The 12,839-nt window shown below is 42.7% G+C and overlaps 1 protein-coding gene across 6 annotated transcripts in view; it reads right to left on the bottom strand.

The window, feature by feature from the left end:
* TMEM117 (transmembrane protein 117) overlaps window positions 1-12,839 on the bottom strand; it is a 430,756-nt gene that overhangs the window by 275,880 nt on the left and 142,037 nt on the right. The gene's annotated exons all lie outside the window — the stretch shown is intronic.

Below are 12,839 nucleotides of genomic sequence, written 5' to 3'. Positions count from 1 at the left end.
TTTTCTCTTTTGTACTTCCTGGTGAAACAAGTACACGTTATTTCTCCACTTTTAGCTATGTGAAGGGTCCTCTAGAGTTCTCTTTGCCTGTCTCTGCCTCTCTGGTTTTTGATTCTCTTTGTACTCCCATCATTTCTTTGCCTACTTCTACCAACTAAGTCTTTGTGTTGTCTGTTAGGTTTTTTTCCTCTTTAAATTGTGGACTACAATAGCAGAAAGCAAACTACTACATGCTGACCCTGCATATTTGCCTAGTTGAAGAAGAAAATCATTGTGTTAAAAAAACAAAGTACCTCAGATAGAGAAAGGAAGTCACCTGGAACAGGCAGCAGAATAAATAAAATTATACTGCTGAAATCGCCAGCTTCACTTGAAAGAATGCCAAAATCAGAAGGGCTGACATTCCCACATACATCTCAAGGTTACAATCGTAAGTAGAATTAGCTTAATGGGTATAATTTTAGCTCTTAGTAGACAAAAGAAAAGCCATAATAAAAAAAGTAATCACTGGACATAATTTAACCATTTAACAGATGGTATTTCAAATGATCCTAAGGCTACAAAAAAGTATGGGTCCCTTCAGATCAGCATAAAGGTTCAGTGCTCTAATCAAACACAATTGTAAAATGTGACATATTTTTATCCAGCCACACTTCTAGAGAAAGTTCTGTTGTTTGCTTACATTTCCGTCAATTCCAATGGTACCCATGATAATTAAGAGAATTCATGTACCTTTTAAAAATGTTTTATTAGTAGTTTAAATGAGGAGTAAGACCCTGTCCTTCTCTTCACGTCTCCCAAAGAAAAATTCCAAAACTGAAGTGTGGCTGCGTATGTGGGATTGTTTGAGGGAAGGAACTCTAGGGATCTTCGCAGCTTTTTTATGTGCATAAATGTCTTGCTTCAGAGCTGCAGACAGTATACTCAGTTCAAGAAAACAATACAGATGTGGCTCATTCAAGCAACTGTTTTAATGAACTGTTTGTACTGCTTCCAGCAGGTTAGGAATATTAAGTTCTCGTTCCTGCTGAGCATGGCTAGATCTTTGCTATTTGTTATCTCCCTTGGAACTTGTCATAATGTCCCCTGGTGAGGATAAGAGGATACTTACATTCTGTAGTTGCCAGTTGGTAGGAGAAAAACAAGTGGATTGGATTCCTGATAGATTTCATATTTCATCTCCATGGCAGGCTTGACAGCCTTATAAAAGTCTGACTCTAGACCTGGTTTATATTTTAACAAAGAATAGTGCTTCAGATGAGCAGTTTGAAGGACTAAGCATGACCCTTGCTGTCTTGGTTGTGTGCTTAATTAAAGCAGTCTCACTCAAATGGACCAAAATATGAGTTTCTGCATCTTACTACAGCTGCCTTGGCTCCATTTTTCTCACTGTTATTGCTTCCTATACTCATTATACCCCACGTACACCTATTAAGTAAAGGCTTATTTTCATACTATCATCATCAATAATTAACATATGGCCATAGGCATTCTGTGGCATAACAACAATGAATAATTGCAGTTATTTTCTAGCATTATATGTTAAATTAGTATTACCTCTAGTATTTTTAACTGCATTATGAATATGGGTTCAGCATCAACAACCTCAGCATCACATCATATCACAGCATGTCATTTATAAATGAGTATCCTTCACCTCAAGTAATTGAGATATATGACATGACAGTGGCTAAGATTTTTTATTCTCCCTCACTTTCTTCCATGGTAATAATTCATTTCCATATGAATTCATTGCAACCAGCAATTTCCCACAAATTAGGCAAATCCAGGCTTTACATTAATGCAACTAGTATAAATAGTTCAGAACTACTATACCATGACATGACTATACTATTTTAGCACATCAAAAAGGGATTTGATAAGATATGGGCACACCTACATGAGATGCTAAGTTGTCATAGTGATGAGCTAGAGTAACATAGCTTGTTCCTATGGTGATGTAACAACAGCAGGCATGAACCGTGATGTCGATGCTACTGCACAATAGCAACGAGCTACTGCGCAGGAGGGTTGAAAATGACCCAGATGCCACTAGGACTGCACAGTACTGGTGGTTATTGTGCTGTGCCCAGTAGATCAAATATGTAAACTATTCAGCAGTTTGTTCCAAGTGTCCCAATGATATTTTTTCTATTGTGTTTTGCATGAGGATACAGAGGTGATTTTTTGTTTTTAATTCTTGAACTAGTAATCCTCCATGAACAAGATAATGTTTGTAAATAAGTGCCCTTGACTGGAAAAAATAGAATCTCCATTCTACACAGATATCTAGTACTTCATTATTTGTTTCTTTCTGAACTGGGATGACAAGTTGAAATATTGCTACTTCATGCAGAAAAAAAAATCAGTTCAGAAATCTTGAATTACTGGAATCTATCTCCCATGTTGCGCTACAGTCTCTCCCTCCAGCATACATAATATGGAGTATTGTAAAAACTGTAGTCTAGCTAGGATACCTGGCCCACAGGACAGAATCAGGGCACAGGGCCTCCACACGACAAATCCCATAATTCCATGATTTAGTAGCACTGTAACATTGTTGTTGCAGTGGTGGTGGTCCAGGCAATGAGAGAGAAACAAGATTTTTGATTATCTCTTTTATTGAAGTAACTGTGTAACTGGGAGAGATCTTAGACCAGCTTTTAGGTGCCAGGTGCCCTTTTTCAGACCTACTTGAAGAAGAGCATTTTGTGCCCAAAAGCTGGTCTAAGATCTCTCCCGACTATGTAGTTAGTCTACTGAGAGATATCACCACCACCCCCCTTGCTTTTCATATAATCCCCAGGAGGCAATACAGTAACTCAGGCACATGCTGAGGTTAATAACAAACTAATCTGGAATGAAATATTTCATGTCATTTATCCCTAACTGAAAAATGCAAAATGTCATTGAAGTCAACATTTATCTGTGGAAAAGTTGAATTTTTCAGAAGTTAAGTTTTCTATATATTTTTAAAACAAGTAAATTAAAAATTCCTAGCTTGCCCTAATATTCAGTCTTGTAACCAGTATTTTTTTCTCCTGGCCTTGCCTATACTGTCAACCAGTCAGTACTTTGGAAAAGCCAACTGTTATTGCTTTTTTCTGGCTACAGTTTTCTTAAGCGAATTGACTGAACTGGAATCATAAATGTACACAGACTAAAATTTGAGGAAGGACTTCAAAAAGAAAGGCAGGGTTAAATAATAATGAGTTTTTCATAAATATAGCAGGTCCTAAAAGACTGGGAATCAAGAGCTCCAGAATCTCTCCCAGCTGTGACATCAACCATTTCTATGAACATAGGCAAGCCATTTAACTTTTCTGCCTCATTTTTACTTCATTATCTGCATCCAAGGGGTGATGTAAAGTTTAATTACTTAATACTTGAAAAGCACCTTGAAGATTAAAAAAAGGCGTTTTAACAGCAAACTTAAGAGATTCTACAGTAAAGGTGACTTTTCCAGAATAAGTCTGAGCATTGCTTTTAAGGCAAGGTAAATACCCTAGGGTACATGGGCACTTGTGTTCAAACCTTCTTGGTGAGGACTGAGGGTCTATCAGCCCAACTTTATTTCATCACCATGTAATAGTTATTTCTGGAAAATAAAACCTAAATCAATCATATTTTAAAAAATTACCTGGCACAACTCTCCCTGCTACTGCAGTTTGATTCTCCTTTAACAACACCTGTCATTATAAAAAAAGTTACACAAGTATTTAGCCTACTAAAAGGTTTCACTGGCAAAACCCTGGCAATCAGCCATAGGTAGAAACTGGCTTCATTCTGCAGCAGTGAAGTCAAACAAGTGGAAACATCATAGAAAGAAGCTGTTTTAGGCATTGAATCCAAATGTGTTTAGAAATTGAGATATGAGATCTTCCCCCAGAAAAAACCCCAAAAACAAACCATGACAAGTACAATTTTCACCAACATTTACACAAAATGAAATGACAGCCTTCTTTTGCTCCTTCTATTTTGTCTTTCACTTCACTTTTCCTACCTTAAATCTAGCTTATCCATCTTTCCTCCTAGTTCTCAGTTTCTAAAATGGCATTTTGGACGTGATCTCTCAAACATAAACAACACAAGGAACTGTTCTGACAGGATGGATTTTCCCTACATTCTTATTATTTTCAGCATTCTGTTTTCTTTCCTGGTCTTCATGAGTTCTGTCCATTAGGCACTCCCCTTTAACCTATCACATTTTCGTCACTGTTTTTCCACCTTCACTTTTACCATGTCCTGTCTCAATCTTTGTCCTACAGGTAAACAGGATAGTCTCCAAATCAAAACTGTCCCAGAAGTAATCTTATCCTTTGCTCTTCTCCATATGAAGTCTTTCTTCTTCTTCCAAATTCCATATTGCCATTTACATAGATTCAAAAAGTTTAAGTAACAAGAAATCATTAGCTGAACTAATGTAACTACCCACTGTCGGTGTAGTATGGGATAGGGCAGTGGGCCCCGGTGGTCCCGTGCCTGGTAACACTGGGCTATGAGGACACGGACTTTCCTACTTAAATCACTCAGCAATGGTAACCCAATTCTCAACACCAAGATGTGGGAGGTAAAGGTTTATTTGTCGGGAGGTGGTCTAATCTGCTGTGTGTTGACCCGGATGCACTGATTCCGATTCTTCTTTGGAGCTCCTACCTTCCCTACACCCTGTCCAAGCACTACCAAGCTGTTAAAGTGCCCAGTATGTGCCAGTTCTTAATGGGAGCTTGTGCCTGCCTCCTTGTGATGGTTTGCTCTCGTGCCGCCTTTGCCTGAGCTGTTGACCATGCTCGCCAGGGACCTTCGTGCAAACCCCAGAGGGCTCCTAGGTTATCCTCAGGGTGACCCCCAAACTTGCTTGCCACGACTTTGATTGATCCTTCGGTGGAGGGGGTCCCCTTTGAAGATGCCTCCAGAGCTGTCACGTGTCACGGCGGACGTTCACAGGGTTCCAACCTTCCCTACAACCCGGCCACGCACCAACCAGGCACCAACCTTTGAGCCAGGCCTCCAAATCTTTCATGGCAATCTCCTGCTATTCTCCCCGGTCCCCGCGTCTCCTCTTGCAGACGAGCGCCCTGGACCCTGACTGGACCTGGAGGGCTTGGTGCTTCTCAGCCTTTGGGCTTGTCTTCTTCGGCACCCTGGGTCGGCTATATCTGTTGCTGTTGGCCCTTACTGCATTCTCCCATGGTTGCTTCACCCATGGGTGACGTCCCTGCTACCCTCGCCTGGTGCTAAGAGCCCCACCACTCTATTCTCACCAAGGAACTAAAATAGACAAACCCAAAAAGGGAACACAAACAATATCTTCACCATAGCTCCTTTCCCTGTAGTTTCCCAACACGAAACAAATTAATGAAACTAGCCATATGACTACCAAGGGAGCACAACAACAGGGAGAACAAAGGAGAAGGAGCGCCCATAGGGAGAGTCCTATACCCTCCTAACCCCTAACGCCCCTAGGCTAGCATGCCTTCTGGGTCGGGGTCTGTGCTTTCACCCCAGCCAGGGTCTCTCCCGCCTCCATCCTGGAGCTGCAGCACCTGTGGCCTCTAAAAGGGCTCCTACACCGGCTCTCGCTGCAGCTGCTGCTGGCTTCTTCGGTGGCTCTGCTGATCCTCCGTCGGTCTTTTCCAGCACGTGGATCCCTCTTTTGTTTCAGCTCTTGCTGCCTCTGCCGGACTCTCCGCTGACACTTCTGACCCCTGCCAATGTTCCCTGGCTCGGGGATCCTCCATGGCTCCGGCTGCCGCAACCACTGCCAGTCTCTTTGCTGGCTCTTCTGATCCCTGCCGGGCTTCCCCGGCTCGGGGATCCTCCACGGCTCCAGCTGCCACCGCTGCTGTCACCGTTGCTGCCGCTGCTGCAGACAGCGGTTGCCTTTCATCTCCGTTGGGTGGTGTCTTGTCATAACGTCATCCGGCCCCAGCTGGATATGGGTGCGGCTGACAAACTGTGCGGGCAGTTTCCCGCCACATGTTTCCTTGCTCCTCCCAGTCCCTGCAACAGGTATGTTAATTGCTTTTCTTTTTACTTTGGTCTGGGGTCTGCCTCTGAACGAGACTTCACCCTTTTCTGGTCCTGTGCCCCTGGGACAGGGTTCGTCTTCTTTTCTTGGATCCTTTAGGCCTGCGGTCATCTTGAGCCTGACTCAAGGAAATGGTGGCCAAACTGACCCCAAAGGTGGTACTGTCAAGGCTTGGTGTAGCGGTGGTGCTGACTCTCACCTGCCACAACTTGATGTTTTAGGATGATAACAATAAGGAGGAGGTAATTCTCACCATCACAGGATGACAATTACTCAATGTAGGTCTCTTCTGGGGCTCGAACCTCCACTACACGCTGGCCTAGTGCCACCCAGATTCGTTTTCCTCAGTCTTAACTGGCGACTTTTCCTTTCTCTTTCAAGCTCATATGCATTTCAACAGTTGCCTTGACACAATTAAATCAACACGGACTACAGGACTTCTTCCCCAGTCTCAGGTGAGTCACGCTGTTGGTTATGCCCTCTAGTAACACCCACAAAACTATGTAAACAAAGCAGAACAAAAAAACAAAGCCCATCCCGGCTGTTACCTCCCATCCCAGAGTATATTGATTTTTCTGGGGATTCCCTCCCCCTGCCTGCCACCACCAGCACCTTTCTGTTGGTCAGGCTGAGGTCCTGCCAACCTAGTTCAACATGCTGCTAGCCTGCTGAAGCAAGGGCATGACAGGTTGCAGTAAAAACAAAAGAAAGAATAAAGTAATATAAAAGTCAGTACGCTAGTACCAGGGCTCAGCAGGGCTCAGCCATTTTTCTCCCAGCTGACCCTTTCACAGTACAGCTCCTGCATTGCAAACACTGCTCTGCTCCACAGCATCTCTCTGGCCAGCATCTCCCAGCCTAATTAAGCTCCTCAGAGCTTTGCAGACAGCTGTCTGCTGAGTCTCCACTGCTGAGGATTTCCCACCTGGCCTTTCAGATCTCAGGACACTGATCCCCATTCCCCAGCTCTCTGTGCTCTCCACATCACTCTCTTCTGGCTCTCCAGGGCTGCTCTAGTCACATGGAGCAGCTGCTCTGGAACCACGGCTCCTGGGGCACTTGTTTCTCTTTTTGCCAGCTCCCTCTGGCTCTTGGTACGTATTTCTCTTCTTTCCTCTTCTTCACATTTGGTAAATGGAAGAGAAATAAAGACTACCACAAAGTAAGGAAACTGAAATTCAGGTAAGTTTTTTGGCCCCTAGGGCCATTGTGACCACTGGCTGTGATCTCCAGCATCAGCATAAATCAGTCCTGAGGGTGGCGGGCCATTTCCCCAAAGCCCAACCCTACTGGATAAAAGAAACATAGGAGAATTCCTGGCCAATCTTGCCTATAGTCGTGGGTGTTCATATCTGCCACAGACGCCTTGGCATTGGTCCCCAGCGCTGCTACTGCACAGGTTGCTTTTCCCGTCTGCTGGAGTACCTGTTCCAGCGTCCCAATACTCCAGCCTCCCTGTTCCCATCCAGTGTCTATCTCTCACCTCTTTTGGTCTTGGCAACAGGCCAGAAATACTGGCACAGCTTCAGAGCCCAATCCGACCTGCAGGTCAGACTTTACCCACCTCTGTTTTACCTGCTCTACCTTCTGCCTGACTTTGGACTAACATGGCTAACTACCTCTGTGAACACAGTTTGGTGAGAGAATCATAAACTGTAAATACAAAAATGCCACTTATGCCATTTGGGTGGAAAGGGAATTTGGTTTTTATATCCTTCTATCCATTTGGTGGCAGTAGTACAAAAGACTGAAAAAATTATTTCATTACTTATTCCTTAGTGTCCCCCTGTGCAAAGTAAAGTTAATTCAAAGGAAGTTTGTAAAATCATAAAGGGTAATTTAACAGAGGCTGCTCAGCCTATTGACAACTCCAGAGCCTCATTATCAATTCTGTGGTGTCAGTCTGGTAATTTTAAAACCAACAAACTTCACTGACATTTCCTCTTCTGAAAATAGTTATATGTCCTTCACAAAATACAGAGATGCAATACAGTACCCACAAAGGTACGTCAGCCTATGACAACAAAGATCGATTACTGATCTTGAACCATCTTAAGTCTAGTTAATATTTTGAGTTAAAGTTATATACTGCAAATGTAGAGGAATTAAAAACTAGTAAGTCAGTTTGTATGTATGTCCAACCTATACTAATTTCCTTTTTGGAAATCATTATTTTCTCAAAAGCTCATTTTATTGTTAACCAAAATCTCAAATAAATAATTGCAGTCAACCTAAAATTCTGGAAGCTGATACCCAAACAGAATTGGAACTCTTGTTCTAAGTTGTTGAACACTACTCTATATCTCTATTGAAAACAACAGCTAAGATGATATTCTTCAGGGAGAAGGCCTTTAGGCTGATGATATAGAATTGTATGGCTATGATCCTAACGATAAGCTGCCTTTTCCTCCCAGTGGAAATAAGTATAAGTGACAGAAAAGGGGCAAGAGATTGAAAATGTGTAGGGCAGTAGTGAAGACAGAAAATAACAAATATGATATAAGAAGAACTGGAAGCCCCACTGAAACTCCTTTGTACTGCCATTAGTTATGGAAGAGTATGTTCCCTTTTAGCATACTGTAACTCGGCAGACAAAGAAACACAGTCTTCTTCAATATATGGAATTTTTCACCCCACAAAACCTAAGAGGCTTAGTTTTGATTGAAACAGAGCTATCACTAAGTCATATTGTTACTGTACACATTCTTTTGAAAAAAATCTTTTAACAAATAGCACCTATAATCACATGTGGAATTTTTATCACCACCGGTTTCAAAAGTGTCTTGTCACATTAAATCCTGATATGCCAGACTTGGCTTGAGAGAGGTTGGGAAGAAGAGGTTGAGCTAAGAGACAGAATTCCTCCAGGGAATGGGGGAGCATGTCTTATAGTGGAAGCCACGTCATCCTTAAAAGTGCAACATGCACTTCACCCTGCACTGGCTCAGCTTGGATGGCTGATTTAAGTGAAGGGGAAGAATAAGCCTTCCCTCTCTCTCCTCTCTGGGGAGGCTAGCAATGGTATTAACTTAGCACACAGTTTGTGTTCATCAGTCTGATTGTGCTGGACCTTGTTCAAGCATGTCAGATACAGAGTGCTCTTTATACTGTCTCCTGGGCCATGTGTAAGCAAGACATAACCTAACAAATATCCACATATGCCCTCAGCATGGATATGGTGGATATGGATAAATACAGTCTTGAAGCTCCAATCCTGTAAACATATTAAAAATGTGCACAAAAACCTAAGGGTAAATTTCAATGCAATTGTCATGGTAAAAACTGTCCCTTTAAGAGAATTAGGGAATAGCCTCACCCATCTTAGGTTTAGGTCACCTCAGCATCTGAAGTAAGTGAGTAGAAAGGCCATGTGATATGGTATGAGGCAAACAATAGGTTTTCTGAGAATTTTAAGAGCAGCAAGGCAGGAAAACAGATCTCAGACTCAGTTCTCTATTACAGAATGAGACAGAGGTGTAACAGGGCCACCAGGCACCCAGGACAGTAATGACAAGCCAAAACAGTAGCAATTTCTGGCTGCCCTGTGGTTGCAGTAGCAGCTGTAATTTTTCCACTCCTTCCTCAAGTTGGCACCTGGAATGTTGCTCTGGGCATCCCACCTTAGTTATGCTACAGGAATGAGAGACCAGCCAGAGAATCAGCAATGATAAGATTAGTCTGACCACATACCAAGAGGCCTATGGAAGGAAACACAGGACAGTTTGTATTACCTGGGTTGATAGCCCACTTGTTTATGATTCCAGGGCTGGAAAACCATGGACAATGATTGGTGTGAATTACAGCTATAGTGGTACACAGTAAACAAGCAGAAGAAAGGACTAACTTTAGTCCAGGAGAGATGGAACCTGAGTCTAAGACAAGAGCTAAAAAGAATCCTGGGAGAAAGAAGAATTTGTGAAAAAAGGCTGTGCCTGGCAAAATGGTGGGTCAGCATATTAGGTTTGTATTTTGGACTTTGGATGGGATATACCTCTGTCTTAGCAGGTATGTTTACACAAGACACTAAATGTACAGAAGACTAATTCTACTGCACATTAGCAAGTCATGGCAAAAGTCATGTTAATGTACTAATGTACAGTAGAATTAGTCTATTGTGCATTAGTGTCACTAAAAGACCATGCACAGGCACTGCTGTGCAGTAGCACTGGTTACTGTGCATTCAGTTAGTACCTGTTATTACAGGTATTAAACTTATTGTGCAGTAACAATAGCATATTAATGCATGTGTAGACATGCCCAGCTTGAGTGTTAATGTACATCAGCAGCCTAAAAGTACTGGAGTCTGATGATTGATCTGAGAGGGGAAACTTAAGTCAATGAAAAGGCTGGATCAGTGAAGTGATTGCTTCAGTGCTGCACAAGGATTTTGCCCAGGGAGTTTCACTGATAGCAAAGAGAAGCATGTAGATATGCCCTATGTGCAGAATTATTTATAAAACTGGTCACTCTAAAAAGTTTAAACAAACTACTAAACTTCCAAGTGTAAGGTATCACTCCTAATTTTGATCCTTATTTTTTATTACATAAAGAAAGGAATTCAAAGCACCCACAATTACCCATTTCATTATTAACTGAAATGCTACATTACTCTAAAATAGTTTCACTACTCACAACTGTTGTTGGATAGCAACAGCTCAATACAGTGGATTAAACTCTATCTTGACATCTGTGTCAAGAATAACAGAGAAAAGAATCTTGTTCACTGGGTTAATCCTAGCAAGATACCATTAGTTTGCGGGGTTAATAGCTATGAAGTGGTCCATAAAGGTACTTGCTTCTAGCGCACAGAATTGGTGTGACAACTTGATCCAATATCATACTGAGGACATAAACCAAGTTGTATGTGGATCCAAATTTTAGATGTCACATGCTACACAGTTAACTGCGTTGTCTCAGAACCAGATTACTGATCAAAGCTCAGGTATCTAAAGTGCATTCCAAATGAAGATATCATGCCTGGCTTCTGTTTTGGGATCTGGGGTTTTGCGACCTGGCCACTTTAGGCCCTTCTCCAGCCCTCACATAACCCCTACTATTTATAGCTTACTGTGAGAGTTTTGATATAAGCTTTTATGAAAATCAGACAAGGAATATAGGCTTAGCAAAGGAATTTCTAACCACGGTCACTTTCTCTCTTAAGCAGTACTACAGAGTTTTGAGATCTTTGCAAAATAACACAAGCATAAGCACCCCTTTCTTTTAGTCTGATTTCACCCTTTGTGTGGGCATGTCTACAGGTCGCTATATGGAACACTGTGGCAATGTAGCAATCATGCAGGTCTACACATGATCACCTGCTATGTCACCGCTGCCACATGCTCTGTGCTTATCGTGCACCACTATGGCAACATAGCAGACAAATCTAACCGTGCACTGCCCGCATGGCACAGTGTCTGTACTGCGCCTGCTTTAGTACTTCCAAAAGGAAGTACTAAGGCATGGCACCATAGCAACATCACCATACAGCAACATGTAGATGAGCCCTATGAGTCTGAAATCTGGTAATTCAGGGCACAGGCAGAAGTGACAATTTTTGCCCAATCTGGCCACAGAAAGCAGTTTATAGCCATAACCAAACACAAATGCATGGCTGCAGAGAGTTTCAAAAATGACCGCTGGGTGAAAATCTGAACCCTCATTGCATGAGGGGTCAGATGAAGGATTTTCAAAAGAAAGCATCTTCTGTGACTTGTGTCTGTGCTGCCTACCAGTCTTGAGCTGTTTTCAGAATGGATGTAGGGAAAGGGTGCAGAGGGAGTTCAGTCTAGGGGATTTTCAGCCCCTCCTGAAGGTCTCCAATTCACCCACCCCACCCACCAGTATCAGCTGGAGAACCCCTAGAACGAGCTCCCTCTCCTCCCTTTCCACCTTCCCATTCTGAAAACTTTGCAGTCTCCCAAGGAGCAGAGGCTGTTGCTAGGAGAAACCAGCTGCAAGCTTGCAGCCAGCAGCTAGATTCCTCTCCTTCCTGAAACCAACAGTGAACTTCTACTTGTTCCAGGAGATCATTATAACTCACAAATGTTCCTGCAAAGTGTTCTCAGTTACGGTGGGAAGCTGCACTTCTATCTGAACCCTCAGTAATTCAGACTTAGCTATGTCCTTCCTGCCTTTACTTTCTCTCCAACCCATTCTTCTGGCATGTGGTAGTGGATGGGCCTGCTTCTCAGAAGTGATCTCCCCATAAATATCAATCTCCCCATAAATATCAGTTCTGACCCTACTGTTCCATGTTGTAGGCTAGAATATGCAGCTCCTAGCCATAAGAGCCCTATGTGAAGAAAATTGTTGTTTCCTGAGGTGAGCCAGTTACTGAAAGTCATTTAGGATGCCTACAGATGTGCAGTGAGGCTGCTCTGATGCACTGTAATCACAGCGCATCTGAGCAGATTTGATTAACTGAGTACGCTAGAGCATTGTAATTACCACACTCCACTAGACTCCGGCATCATGTTTATCAGCATCCCCACACTGAAAAATGGTGTCTGGGGTGCTTTAACTAAAGCTTGTTTGATGAGCTTTAGTTAAAGCACCCCTGCTGCCATTTTTCAGTGCGGAGACACTGATACACATGATGCTCTGGATGCTTTAATTACAGCAGCTCTTGGAGTCACTCTAATTAATGCCCCTCCCCCAACCCAATCCCAGATCATGTCTATAAATGCCCTTAGAGTTGGTAGCTCCTAACAGCTCATTCATTGAAAGTCCTTTTCAATGAATGAGTATCCAATCCCTTTTCTGGCAAGGCAGCATCTCAGATAGAATGGCTTTGTCAAAGTCAGAACAG

This window comes from Crocodylus siamensis, chromosome 4, assembly GCF_052110815.1.
Source record: "Crocodylus siamensis isolate JL-2025a chromosome 4, ASM5211081v1, whole genome shotgun sequence".
In the NCBI taxonomy this organism is placed as follows: domain Eukaryota; kingdom Metazoa; phylum Chordata; order Crocodylia; family Crocodylidae; genus Crocodylus; species Crocodylus siamensis.
The sequence above is the reverse complement of the archived record's forward strand: the minus strand, read 5'-3'. Positions and strand labels throughout refer to the sequence as shown.